Raw genomic sequence first — 13,796 nt, 5'->3', positions numbered from 1 at the left:
ATAACGTAATTTGGTGTGTGTCTTCCCAGGTGTTCTGTGTGTGTTTATATATTAATATACACATAAATACGTATATGAATACCCACACATTTGCATATAGGGTTTCTTTTAAAAAAAAAGGGATATTATATGTACTGTTTTGCAACTTTTTTTCACTTTGCATTGTATTCTGACTTCCTCTTGCATTAATACATGGAAATTTACCTCATTTAAAAAAATGGCTGCATAACATTTCATGGTATGGTTGTATCACGATTTAATGGTTCATCTATTGATGCAAATTTGTTTCCATTCACTATTATAAATAATGCTACATATAACCTTGCTCCAGTGTGTAAGTATTTCTGTAGGATAGACTTTGAGAGAAGGAATTGCTTGGTCAAAATGTGTGTGCCTTTTACCATGTGTATGTGTGCGTGCGTGTGTGTGTGTGTGTGTGTGTGTGTGTGTAGACAGGGGAGGGGGTGGTCTCACTTTGTTGCCCAAGTTGGGCTTGAACTCCTGGCTTCAAAAGATTCTCCTGCCTCAGCCTCCCAAAGTGTTGGGATTACAGGCATAAGACACTCCGCCTGGCCTCATTTTATATTTTAATAGCTAAAGTGAAATTGCCTTCTTAAAGAGTGCAGTTTAGGCTTCCAGTGACAGCAAATGATAGTGTTTCCCCACCCAAAGTGGGGAAATTCTGTTCATAAAAAGTTTCCTTGCCAAAAGTGCTAAAAATTTAAACAATTGATAACCAAACTATTTGGTGAAAATCGTATTCCATAGTTTTAATTTGCATTTTCTGGTACATTTAGTTATAATGATACCACTGTCAGGTTTTAGTTTCCCCACACATTTACTTTTGATCCTTCTGGAGGCAGTATCTATTGCCACTAATTGAGGATACTGACCCACTCTTCACCATAAATAAACTATCACACTTAAAGGCCGTTGAATGTTTGTAAGTTTCTCCCATCTGACTCTGGGGCAAGATGAAGCCATTAGCCTGGTGACAAAGCAACATTACCTGAGGCACTCTCACAAAGGCTTTTTCATATTGGCACTACTTGAGGTGAAGCTCAGAGCAGCACTGACAGCTCAATTACAGGCTTTTCTGACCTCATGGCCAACCTGCTTTTATAGTCAAGGAAATATTACTTTGTCTCTTGAGCCACCATCCCTCCAGCTTGGACCCCCTGTTTAGTTATTTCTCCTGGATCCGTATCTTAGATTCTAGGCAGGGACAGAACAAGGATGGGGACCAAGATTCTAATGGTGACTGTAATAAGGGGGTCAGATCACGAGGCGTTCTGGTTGGCTGTCCATGTGTCAGTCAGAAATGGGCAAGCTTTAATTGGTGGTATGCAATAGGAAGCACAAACCCATCATACACAATGGGAAGTACATACCCTCTCCTGATTGGCCTCTTAGTTGAGGGGTGGGCCACAAGGAAACCTGCTGGTTGGCTGGAATGGAAGACCAATAGGAACACTGGCACTGCTTTAGAAAGTGAGGTCTGCCGCGCGCATGGAGCTGTCAGCGGATTTCCTCCAAGCTCCAGAGCCCTAATTTGGTAACTGCGCCTTCCTGTAACCTAGGGATCCTCTATCCCGGTCACGCTTCTGAAGTTTCAGTATGTCTCCCGTTGTGCCGCAGCGACTGAGGCCGTAGTCCGCTTGTCCAGCCCTTAGGAAGGTCCTGCCTTAGGCTGCCGTTTTCCTTCCACAAACGCCAGCCCGGGGCTCTCCCTGGGATGGGGCCGTCGAAGTTGTGGGCCTGGGCCTGGGGAGTGGGGATCAGGGACCAGGGAATGGGATAACACTTTGCGGGCATCAGGTTCACTGCAAGCCTTGTGGTCTCATTCGCGGCGGAAGGGGGAGAGGCTGCACTCTGCGGCTGTGAAGGCCTTTTTTGTATTAAGTCTCAAGAAGGGAGCAGGAGGTATGTGACCCAAAAAGTTCTGCCATCCAGGTGGCCACCACCATTTCAGCCAGTCACCACCTCTGTTGCCTACTTCACCCATTGTGGTGCCTTCCTAGACTCATCAGCTCTAAGACCACTGTAGTAAATACATTACCCCTCACAGCATGGACTCAGTCCCCTTTCTTCCTCAATGTCAGTGGGCTTGACCTCGTTGCTTTAATTTTTTTTTCTAGTTATTTTTAATTATACCCGTACATTCTCCTTGTAAAAAAAAATCAAAACAGTATACATATATGGGACTAACACTTGGCCATTACCCACAATCCTAGTCCTCTTTCCCTCTTCCCCAAAGTAACCACTGTTGACAGTTTGGTGTGTATCCTGGCAGCCTTCCAAGTCTTTTTTCTAGTTATAGAAAATACATTGTGTTGTATTTTTAACAAAAAGTATACCCTACTGTACATATCCCACAATTTTTTTCATTCAGTCTTTTGGAAACATTTTTATTTGGTACATCTAGATTTACTTCTTTTTATATTATTTTATTTTTTTAACAGAGACAGGGTTTCCCCATGTTGGCCAGGCTGGTCTCAAACCCCTGACCTCAAGTGATCCACTCTCCTTGGCATCCCAAAGTGTTGGGATTACAGATGTGAGCCACCGCACCGGGCTGGATTTACTCATTTTTGAAAAAAGTGACATATTATGCCATAGTATGGCTATCAAATAGTTTATTTAACCATTTCCTTATTGATAGACTGCTAGATTTTTTTCAGTGTTTTGTTTTTACAGGTGGTACATTCCTGAACATGACAGAGTTTCTCTAGTGCAGTGGTTCTCAAACATTTTGATTGTAGGACCCCTTCACATTCCTAATAGAATTTGTTTATGTAGGTTTATGGCTCTCTTTATTCAATGAAATTAAAACTGGCCAGGCGTAGTAGCTCATGCCTGTAAATCCCAGCACTTTGCGAGGACGACGCAGGCGATCACATGAGGTCACATGAGGTCAGGAGTTTGAGACCAACCTGGCCAACATGGTGAAATTCAGTCTCTACTAAAAATACAAAAATTAGCTGGGTGTGGTGGTGGGCATCTGTAATCCCAGCTACTCGGGAGGCTGAGGTGGGAGAATCACTTGAACCCGGGAGGCAGAGGTTGCAATGAGCAGAGAGATCACTCCACTGTACTCCAGCCTGGGTGACAGAACGAGACTCTGTCTCAAGAAAAGAAAAGAAAACTGAGAAATTAAAAAATATATGTTTATTCATTAAAAACGATGGTAATAAGCCCACAACATGTTAATATAAATCATAAAATGCAAAATAACAGCTGGGCGTGGCGGCTCATGCTTGTAATCCCAGCACTTTGGGAGGCTGAGGTGGGTGGATCATTTGAGGTCAGGAGTTTGAGACCAGCCTGGCCAACATGGTGAAATTCAGTCTCTACTAAAAATACAAAAATTAGCTGGGTGTGGTGGTGGACACCTGTAATCCCAGCTACTCGGGAGGCTGAGGTGGTGGCAGAATCGCTTGAACCTGAGAGGCAGAGGTTGCAGTGAGCCAAGATAATACACCACTGCACTCCAGCCTGGGTGACAGAGTGAGACTCTGTCTCAAAAAAAAAAAAAAGAAATTTAAAAAAGTATGTTTTTTCATTAAAAATAATGGTAGTGCCGGGCGCAGTGGCTCAAGCCTGTAATCCCAGCACTTTGGGAGGCCGAGGTGGGTGGATCACGAGGTCGAGAGATCGAGACCATCCTGGTCAACAAGGTGAAACCCCATCTCTACTAAAAATACAAAAAATTAGCTGGGCATGGTGGTGTGTGCCTGTAATCCCAGCTACTCAGGAGGCTGAGGCAGGAGAATTGCCTGAACCCAGGAGGCGGAGGTTGCGGTGAGCCGAGATCGCGCCATTGCACTCCAGCCTGGGTAACAAGAGCGAAACTCCGTCTCCAAAAAAAAAAAAAAAAAAAAAAAAGGTAGTAAGCCCATTACATGTTAACATAAATAATATTTTAAAATGCAAAATAAGGCCGGGCGCGGTGGCTCAAGCCTGTAATCCCAGCACTTTGGGAGGCCGAGGCGGGTGGATCACGAGGTCAAGAGATCAAGACCATCCTGGTCAACATGGTGAAACCCCGTCTCTACTAAAAATACAAAAAAATTAGCTGGGCATGGTGGCTCGTGCCTGTAATCCCAGCTACTCAGGAGGCTGAGACAGGAGAATTGCCTGAACCCAGGGGGCGGAGGTTGCGGTGAGCCGAGATCGCGCCATTGCACTCCAGCCTGGGTAACAAGAGCGAAACTCCGTCTCAAAAAAAAAAAAAAAAGCAAAATAATAGCTGGGCCTGGCGGCTCATGCCTGTAATCCCAGCACTTTGGGAGGCTCAGGTGGGTGGATCATTTGAGGTCAGGTGTTCAAGACCAGCCTGGCCAACATGGTGAAACCCCGTCTCTACTAAAAATACAAAATTAGCTGGGCACGGTGGTGGGCACCTGTAGTCCCAGCTACTTTGGAGACTGAGGCTGGAGAATCACTTGAACCCGGGAGGCGGAGGTTGTGGTGAACTGAGATCACGCCATTACACTGCAGTCTGGGCGAAAGGAGCAAGACTCTGTCTCAAAAAAAAAAAAAAAAAAAAAGCAAAAGCAAAGGAAGGAAATATTACTTAGAAGAGTAAGATTGTTTTATATATATTTTACAAGTCTCATTAATGTCTGGCTTAATAATAGACATCTGGATTCTCATATCTACCTCTACATTTGACCTATTAGGATGTTTTGGTTGAAGTATGTCACACATATATTATTGTGGTAAATATACATGTGACAAAATTTACCATTTTAACCATTTTTAAGGGTACATTTCAGTGGTATTAAGTACATTTACATTGTTATACAACCATTACCACGATCCATCTCCAGAATTTTTTCATCTTCCAAACTGAAACTCGAAACAGTAACTCCCCATTGTCCCCTCCCCCAGCCCTAGCAACCACCATTCTATTTTTTGTTTCTGTGAATTTGGCTATTATAGGTAACCTTATATAAATGGAACCGTATAGTATTTGTATTTTTGTGACTGCCTTATTTCTTTTCTTTTCTTTTTTTTTTTTGAGACAGAGTGTCACTCTGTCCCCCAGGCTGGAGTGCAGTGGTGTGATTTTGGCTCACCGCAGCCTCCGCCTCCTGGGTTCAAGCAATTCTCCCACCTCAGCCTCCATAGTAGCTGGGACTACAGGCACACGCCACCACACCTGGCTGGTTGTATTTTTAGTAGAGACGGGGTTTCACCATGATGGCCAGGCTGGTCTTGAACTCCTGAACTCAAATGATCCTGACCTCAAATGATTGGCCTCCCAGAATTCTGGGATTACAGGCATGAGCCACTGTGCCAGGCTGCAACTGGCTTATTTCACTTAGTGTGTGTTCAAGGTTCATTGATGTTATCGGTTGACTAATATTCCCAGGTGTGTGTATATACATACATACATACATACGTACATGCCATGTTTTGTGTGTCCATTCATCTGTCAAGGATACCTGGGTTGTTTCTACCTTTTGTGTGTTGTGAACAATGCTACTATGAATATAGGTGTACAGATATCTGCTTACATTTCTGCTTTCAATTCTTTTTTGTGTATATATCCATAAGTAGAATTGCTGGGTCATATAGCAGTTCTCACCTTCTGATGGACATTTATATCAGTGCTACTCAAACTGTATTCCACAGACTGGTGCCAGTCATGAACTATCAGCTGTCCACAAGGAGATAAGTATAGGAATTGAGGATAGGTATAGGAATTGAGGATAGATATAAAAGTTTTTAAATAAAAACTTTTATAGCAATTTCATGCAGCCATGACGTCTAAGTGCATGATCACTTTTCTAGTAATTTGTTTTTTCTCTACAAAGGCATCAGTCCGTGACAGATTGAAAATTTACAAAACAAACAAAAAAACGCAAAAAAAACAAAAACAAAAACAAAACCTGGGTCAGGCGTGGTGGCTCACACCTGTAATCCCAGCACTTCAGGACGCCCAGGCAGGAAGATCATTTGAGACCAACCTGGGCAACAAACTGAGAGCTCATATCTACAAAAAATTTAAAAAATTAGCTTGGCATGGTGGCATGTGCTTATAATTCCAACTACTCAGGAAGCTGAAGCAGAAGGATTATTTGAGCCTGGGAGGTCAAGGCTGCAGTGAGCTATGATCATACCACTACACTCCAGCCTGGGCAGAAGAGTAAGATTCTGTCTCAAACAAAACAAACAAGCAAACAACCCCCCCCACCCCCCACCCCACCCCCCGCCAATCCCTGGTCTTTTGCCACAGATAGTTTTCATTTTTTTTTTTTTTTTTTTTTTTTTTTTACTAGAGATGGGATTTTGCTGTGTTGCCCAGGGTGGTCTCGAATTCCTGGCCTCAAGCAGTCCTCCCACCTTGGCTTCCCAAAGTGCTGGGATTACAGGAGTGAGCCACTGCACCTGGCCACCACAGATAGTTTGAAAAGCACTGATTAAAGTAGATTCCAATTTGGGGTTAATCGTTTGCCATGAACTCTTTTTTGTGGACAATGTTTCTCTAAGGTAGGTACTAAAGAGTAGAATTACTGGGTTACTAGATTGAAGGATATGTACATTTTACATTTTATTACGGCAAAATTGCTCTTTAAAAAGGCCAAATACTTCTAACAATGTTATATGAGTCCTACTTTTTTGTGCCAGAAATGATGTTTAAAAAAAGAAAACTAAAACAGTATATGAGAGTACTTATTTCCCTACACTGCTGCCAACACTTGTTATAAATCTCTTAAACTTTTGTTAGTATGTCAGGTAAAAAATGGTATCTTCTCTTTGAATTCACAGTTTTCTGATTATTAGTGAATTTATATTTTCATGTTTATTAACTTTAAATTTTGATGTAGTCAGATATGTTATTCTTTTTCTTTATGGCTTTAACTTTTTTGTTGTTTTTTTGTCTCTGTCACCCAGGTTGTAGTGCAGTGGTACAATTATAGCTCAGTGCAGCCTTGAACTCCTGGGCTCAAACAATCCTCCTACCTCAGCCTTCCCAGTATCTGGGACCATGGGCACATGCCACTACACCTGGCTCATTTAAAAAAATTTTTTCTTTTTTTTAGAGATGGGGTCTCACTGTGTTGCCCAGGCTTGTCTCTAACTCCTGACTTCAAGTGATCCACCCACCTAGGCCCCCAAAGTGCTGGGATTACAGGCATGAACCACTACACTTGGCCCAGCTTTTGTTTTTTGAGTTTTAAGATGGCTGCTCTTGCTCTAAGGTTTTAAACATATTCAATTATATTTTCTTCTCATGTGTTTTTTCCACCTTTTCCTTACAGCTTTATTGAGATATAATTGATGTACACTAAACTGCACATCCTCAAAGTATATAATTTGATGAATTTGGACATATGTACACACCCATGAAACTATTACCACAATCAAGATAATGAACATGTCCGTCACCTCTGAAAATGTCCTCATGTGTTCCTTTGTTCTCATACATTTCTAATGTGTGTGTATATTCATACATACATGGATGGATGGATGTGTGCTGGGATCATACACTTTTTCATTTCTTAATTAAGTTAAATTTACATATAGTAAAATTCATCTTGAGTATACATTTCTGCAGGTGCTGACAAACACATACAGTCATGTAGCAACTAACATAACAAAGATACAGAATAATTTCATCACCTCAAAAAATTTTTGGTTCTCTCTTATAGTCTACTCTTTCTTGCTACTTCCCAGTAATCACTGCCTGTTTTCTGTCACTATAGTTTTGCCTTTTCAAACCTGTTATGCATATGAAATCGTACAGTATATAACCTTTTGAGACTGGCTTCTTTTATTTATTTTTATTATTATTTTTTTGAGACGGAGTGTTGCTCTGTCACCCATGCTGGAGTGTAGTGGGGTGATCTCAGCTCACTGCAACCTCCGCCTCCCAGGTTCAAGTTATTCTCTCGCCTCAGCTTCCTGAATAGCTGGGATTACTGACGTGCGCTACCATGCCCAGCGAATTTTAGTATTTTTAGTAGAGATGAAGTTTCACCATGTTGGCCAGGCTGGTCTCAAACTCCTGACTTCAGGTGATCTGCCTGCCTCAGCCTCCCAGAGTGCTGGGATTGCAGGCATGAGCCACTGTGCCTGGCCTATTTATTATTTATTTATTTATTTATTTATTTTGTGTTTTTTGAGATGAAGTCTCACTCTGTCGCCCAGGCTGCAGTACCGTGGCACAATCTTGGCTCACTGCAACCTCCACTTCCTGGGTTCAAGCAATTCTCCTGCCTCAGCCTCTTGAGTAGCCGGGATTACAGGCATGCACCACCAGGCCTGGCTAATTTTTTTGTATTTTTTGAAGAGGCAGGGTTTTGCCATGTTATCCAGACTGGTCTCTAACTCCTGGGTTCAACTGATCCTCCCACCTCAGCCTCCCGAAGTCCTAGGATTACAAGTATGAACCACCACATCTGGCTGATTTTAATTCTTTAAACTGTTTAGAAGTTACTTTTGTGAGTGGTATGAAATATTGCTATAACTTAATGCTTTTTCAAATATTAAGTTGTTGCAAAAGTTATTGTAGTTTTTGCCATTAAAAATGGCAAATTTATTTTGCACCAACCTAATAAATAGGTAATCATTGCTATACTATTTACTTTCTCCAATGACTTGAAATGCCACGTTTATTATATATCCAGTTCCCTTATACACATGAATCTCTTTCTGGACCATCCATTTTGTTTTACTGATGTTTGTTCTTATGCCAAAATCACACTTTTGATATTACTGCTATAGCTTTATCATAATTTTGATACCTGATAGAGAAAGTCTTTGCTGTTGTTTTCAGACATTTCTTGCCTAACTAGTTCACTTTTCCTTCTATAAGAATTTTTAGAATCAGCCAATACATTCCCCAGAAAAAAATCGTTGAGATTTTAGTTGAGATTATGTTGAATTTTAGGCTTAATTTGGGGAGAGTGGATATCTTTACATTATTAAATTTTCCCAACCAGGAACGTAATATATTCCTCTATTTATTAAGGTCTTCATTAATGATATGTCTCTCCTTTTATTTAGGCTTCTTTTATGTTTTATATTATTTCATAATCCTGTGTTTACTTCTTTCTTTCTCATCTGTAAACTTTTGGCTTTTTTGAGAAAGGGTATTGCTGTCACCCAGGAGAGAGTGCAGTGGTGGACCACACCTTACTGTAGCCTCACTGCAGCTATTAAAAAAAAATTTTTTTTTTTTTTTGAGAGAGGAGGTCTCATTATGCTGCCCAGGCTGGTCTTGAACTCCTGGTCTCAAGTGATTCTCTTGCCTCAACTTTCCAAAGTGCTGGGATTGTTGGCCCGAGCCACCACACCCGGCCTGTAAGCTTTTTGATTGTAGGGAGTTTTTGTTTCATCTCTATATTTGCAATGCCTGGCATATAGTAAGTGCTCAGTAAATGTTTGATGAGCAAATTACACCACAGTAAGTGTTCCAGCATTTCATTAAAAATGGTGGACTTCAGCCTGGGCAACATAGTGAGAGTCATCTCTACAAAAAATAAAAAGATTAGCTGGGCATGGTGGCATGTGCTTGTGATCCCTGCTACTCAAGTAGCTGAGGTGGGAGGATCGCGTGAGCCCAGGAGGTCGAGGCTGCAGTGCACTCCAGCCTAGGCAACAGAGCAAGACCCTGTCTCAAACAGCAGCAGCAGCAACAACAAAAGAACTTGTGGACTTGGGAGTGAGGGGCTGTGGGGCGGGGGGAAACGGGAGTGGGGGAGGGGGAGGTGGCTGGGGAATTGGTGCGGGCCTGGCAGGAGCAAGCAGCCGAGCTGGGGTCCCTGGGCTCTGTCAGGAGGAAGCCAGGCTGCACTTGCTGGGCAATCGGAGAGGACAGGTTGCACCAGAAGGCAGGTGGACTTACCCTGTCGGTGACTGCGCCCTCTGCCCGCCCCGCCTGGTGGCAGGTGCCTTGGATGAGGCTGCCGCACACTCCCTGAATGATTTTTATAATCAGTGGATAAAGTGGGAAAAATGTGGAAGAACTTCAAATACAGGTAACAGAATGTCTTCAGTCATGAGGAAGGAAGCCGTGGTGAAAATGTGGATATGAACTCCGGCAGACATTTGTCAAAAAGAAAAAAAAATCAATATAGGAGACTCAGCTGCTCAGCAACAAAGTAGTCCCTTAAGAGAAAATGTTGCCTTACACCTGGGATTAAGCCGTTCAAAGAATTCTTCAAGGAGAAACCTACATTGTGCCACTGAAATTCCTCAGATTGTTGAAATAAGCATTGAACAGCGTAATGATTCTTGTGTTACCCCAGGAACTAGACTTGGATAAAGAGACTCCTACTTTTGACATGCTCCATGGGGCAGGAAGATAAACATTCCTGTTACAATGACCCAGAATTCATTGGATACTGATAAAAAGTTTGGTAGAACTCAAAGTGGACCTCAAAGGAGAGAGAGGCACTAAGTTCTATACAGGACATGGACAGTGTTTCCAGAAGAACCGTAGGGAAGTCGCTCTGAGACAGAGGTTGCAGGATACTGTGGGCTTGTGTTTTCCCATGAGAACTTACAACAAGTAGTCAAAGCCTCTCTTTCCCAAAAAAAGAAAAATCGATCTTTCTGAATTATGCTGGAGAAATGCCCTTTTCCTGTTGGCTCAGATTTAGCCCCAAAATGGCATTTGATTAAACAGCATACAGCTCCTATGAGCTCACATTCAACATTTTTTGATGTATATGATCCATCTTCGTGGGGTTTTTTTTTTTTTCTTAATGAAGTCTTGCTCTGTCACCCAGGCTGGAGGGCAGTGGTGCAATCTTGGCTCACTGCAACCTCAGCTCACTGCAACCTCTGCCTCCCAGCTTCAAGCGATTCTCTTGTCTTAGCCTCCCAGCCCCATATTTGGTTTCTACAGAAGATGAAGAAGATAGGCTTAGAGAGAGAAGATGGCTTACTATTGAAGATGGGGTTGAGGCTGGGAGCAGTGGCTCACGCCTGTAATCCCAGCACTTTGGGAGGCTGAGGCGGGTGGATCACTTGAGGTCAGGAGTTTGAGACCAGCCTGGCCAACATGGTGAAACCCCATCTCTACTAAAATATAAAAATTAGCTGGGTGTGGTGGTGCATGCCTGTAATCCCAGTTGCTTGGGAGACTGAGCTGGGAGAATTGCTTGAACCTGGGAGGCAGAGGTTGCAGTGAGCCAAGATCGTGCCACTGCACTCCAGCCTGGGCGACAGAACAAGACTCCCTCTCAAAAAATAAAAATAAAAAAAGAAGGGGTTGATCCCTCTACTGATGCACAGATACATGTTTGAAGCAACTGCACAAGTTAATCCATTATATTAACTGGCACCGAAGTTAGCTCCTACAATGACTGAAATAAGTGGGGACAGTTCTGCAGTTCCGCATGCCAATTGTGACCTGGAAGAGGATACAGCCACTCTGTGTTTGCCATCATGGAGGCAGAAGCAGCATAAGGTACATGTCCATGTTAGCAGACAGGGAGCTTGGGAAGTCCACACACAGATTGATTACATACACTGCTTTAGGCTACAGGGAATCCTTGTTATTGGGAAATGATGGACCATTATGAAACAGAAGCCCTTCTTGAGGTGAAACCTGGAGACACATTCTTGCTCAGGGATGCTGTGCAAGGGGACTGCCTCTTCTCTTTGAACTTATGGGGCTACAACAGATCCCTGCAGGCCTGAATTGAGCAGTGGAATCACAACTTTGGTTTTGATGCCCATGACCCGTGCTTATTTCACTTCTCCACTGTAACAGGACTTTAAGAACAGTATAAAGATCCCAGTTATTGCATGTTTTTTGAACCATTGCTTACTGTATCACTAAATAGGACTTTCCCCTTTAGTCTGTAGTATGTCAGTCATACAGTAATCTGCAGGTACATGACATACGATGGAATTAATGGGCTCCCTTTACAATCAATGTTACAGGATTTTTAAAGAGTATCATTATAAACAAAAATTTAGGGTTCGCTGGTTCAAACGAGAACCAGTCAAGGCAAAGTGAACTCTTGTCCCCAAAGGGTATGAACCTGGTCTGCTTTCATGTGTGTCAGATGTACACCTACAGCAAGCACACATATCGGTGCTAGGTTTTTTCATACAGTATGTAAACTTAGTGTTAGTATCAGGTTGCAACCTTCTGTTATCCAGATAAATGTGGTGCCTAGTGGAACAACAGAGGGCAGAACTACAGGTGTTCAGGCCAGGCACGGTGGCTCACGCCTATAATCCCAGCACTTAGGGAGGCCAAGGCTGGTGGATCACCTGAGGTCAGGAGTTTGAGACCAGCCTGGCCAACATGATAAAACCCCATCTTTACTAAAAATACAAAAAATTAGCTGGGTGTGGTGGTGGGCACCTGTAATCCCGGCTACTCGGGTGGCTGAGGCAGAAGAATTGCTTAAACCTGGGAGGCAGAGGTTGCAGTGAGCTGAGATCACACCACTGCACTCCAGCCTGGGCAAGAAGAGGGAAACTGTCTCAAAAAAAAAAAAAAAGTTGATGATGGGCAGTCTAATCGTTGTTTCATAAAAGTTGGATCTTTTCCTGTGCCTATAATGATTTTGTGAATCATGACGAAAATGAGACTAGAAGATGCCCAAACAAATCAGAGAATAGTAACTACAATGATTGCTGATGTTAGATTATTGTTGAGCTGTAATTACTAATTTGGATGGCAGTATTTCTTTTTTGTAAACATTCGTAGCTAAATTGCTTAAGTATAATTTACAGAATTTCGGGGTAATTTACTGTCAATGGAAAATCTGAAACATAAATTGCAGATTTGAAAGGTACTGTACAACCATTATATCTGTAAATAACTACTTAACACCTCTTTGTCACTTACAATACTAGTTGAGTGTAATACTACTTGAATACTATCGTGAATGTAATACTACTTGAGTGAGCTCTTTTGGAAGTTATATCAAGTGCTAGTGTTTGCTTCTTAGTAACTGAACTGAATGTACAGTTCTGTCCTAGACATTTTGCTCTAAAGTAGCCAAATCTATTCTTGTGTCTTTTTGTCAATGTGCTCTGTACCATTGGTAAATGATCCATAATTTCCTGACCTGCTGCTACAGAATGTTATTTTACATCCCTATGGCAATTGCCAAGGCTACAAAAAAGAAAAGCTACATTTGTATGCCTGCTAATGTATGTTTCTACTTGCTGTGCCTTGTTATGGCTGCTTTTTTGTGCTAATAAAGTATGTTTGGTGTTCGCCTTGTATATCTACTGTTTCATACATTTGCAATAATTTCTCTTGTAAATGGAATGGTTTGGGGTTTTTAAAAATAAGCATTATCTAACAACCTACTATAGCTAATGTAGAGTTACTGTACAGTCTTGTATTCACTTATCAGAATAAGCTAACTCTAAATTTAATGCTCTACATCTTATCAATCATAGTCACATATAGTGTGGAGCAGTATCTATAGTTACTGAAAATTATTGTACAGTTTAGATTATAATAGAAAACTGACAGAAATAATAAATCTATTGATTTCTCTGTTTATAGGTAAGCACTATGTCACTATCAATGACATATTATAGTAAATGAGTATCTGTAAACTTCCACACATCAGAAGAAGATTAAATCAAGTCTTGTGAACTAATAATATATCAGTACCACTTATTGATTTGGGGACCATCTGAATTGAAAATAAATGCCACAAATATGGAACTTTAACCAAAGACTTGTCCATTTTAAAGCAAAATGGGGATTAAAGTCACTTATAATTTCTATTGTTTCTATGAAGAACATAGATCAAAGTGAGAACTTCACTCAAACCTATTTTTTTAATTTTTTTCTTGAG

At 41.7% G+C, this 13,796-nt stretch overlaps 1 pseudogene; it reads left to right on the top strand.

Moving 5' to 3' along the window:
- The first annotated feature begins 10,029 nt into the window (after nucleotides 1-10,029).
- Nucleotides 10,030-13,457, top strand: LOC101041207 (suppressor of cytokine signaling 5-like; annotated as a pseudogene).
- The last annotated feature ends 339 nt before the right edge of the window (nucleotides 13,458-13,796 follow it).

Source organism: Saimiri boliviensis, chromosome X, assembly GCF_048565385.1.
Source record: "Saimiri boliviensis isolate mSaiBol1 chromosome X, mSaiBol1.pri, whole genome shotgun sequence".
In the NCBI taxonomy this organism is placed as follows: domain Eukaryota; kingdom Metazoa; phylum Chordata; class Mammalia; order Primates; family Cebidae; genus Saimiri; species Saimiri boliviensis.
The sequence above is the reverse complement of the archived record's forward strand: the minus strand, read 5'-3'. Positions and strand labels throughout refer to the sequence as shown.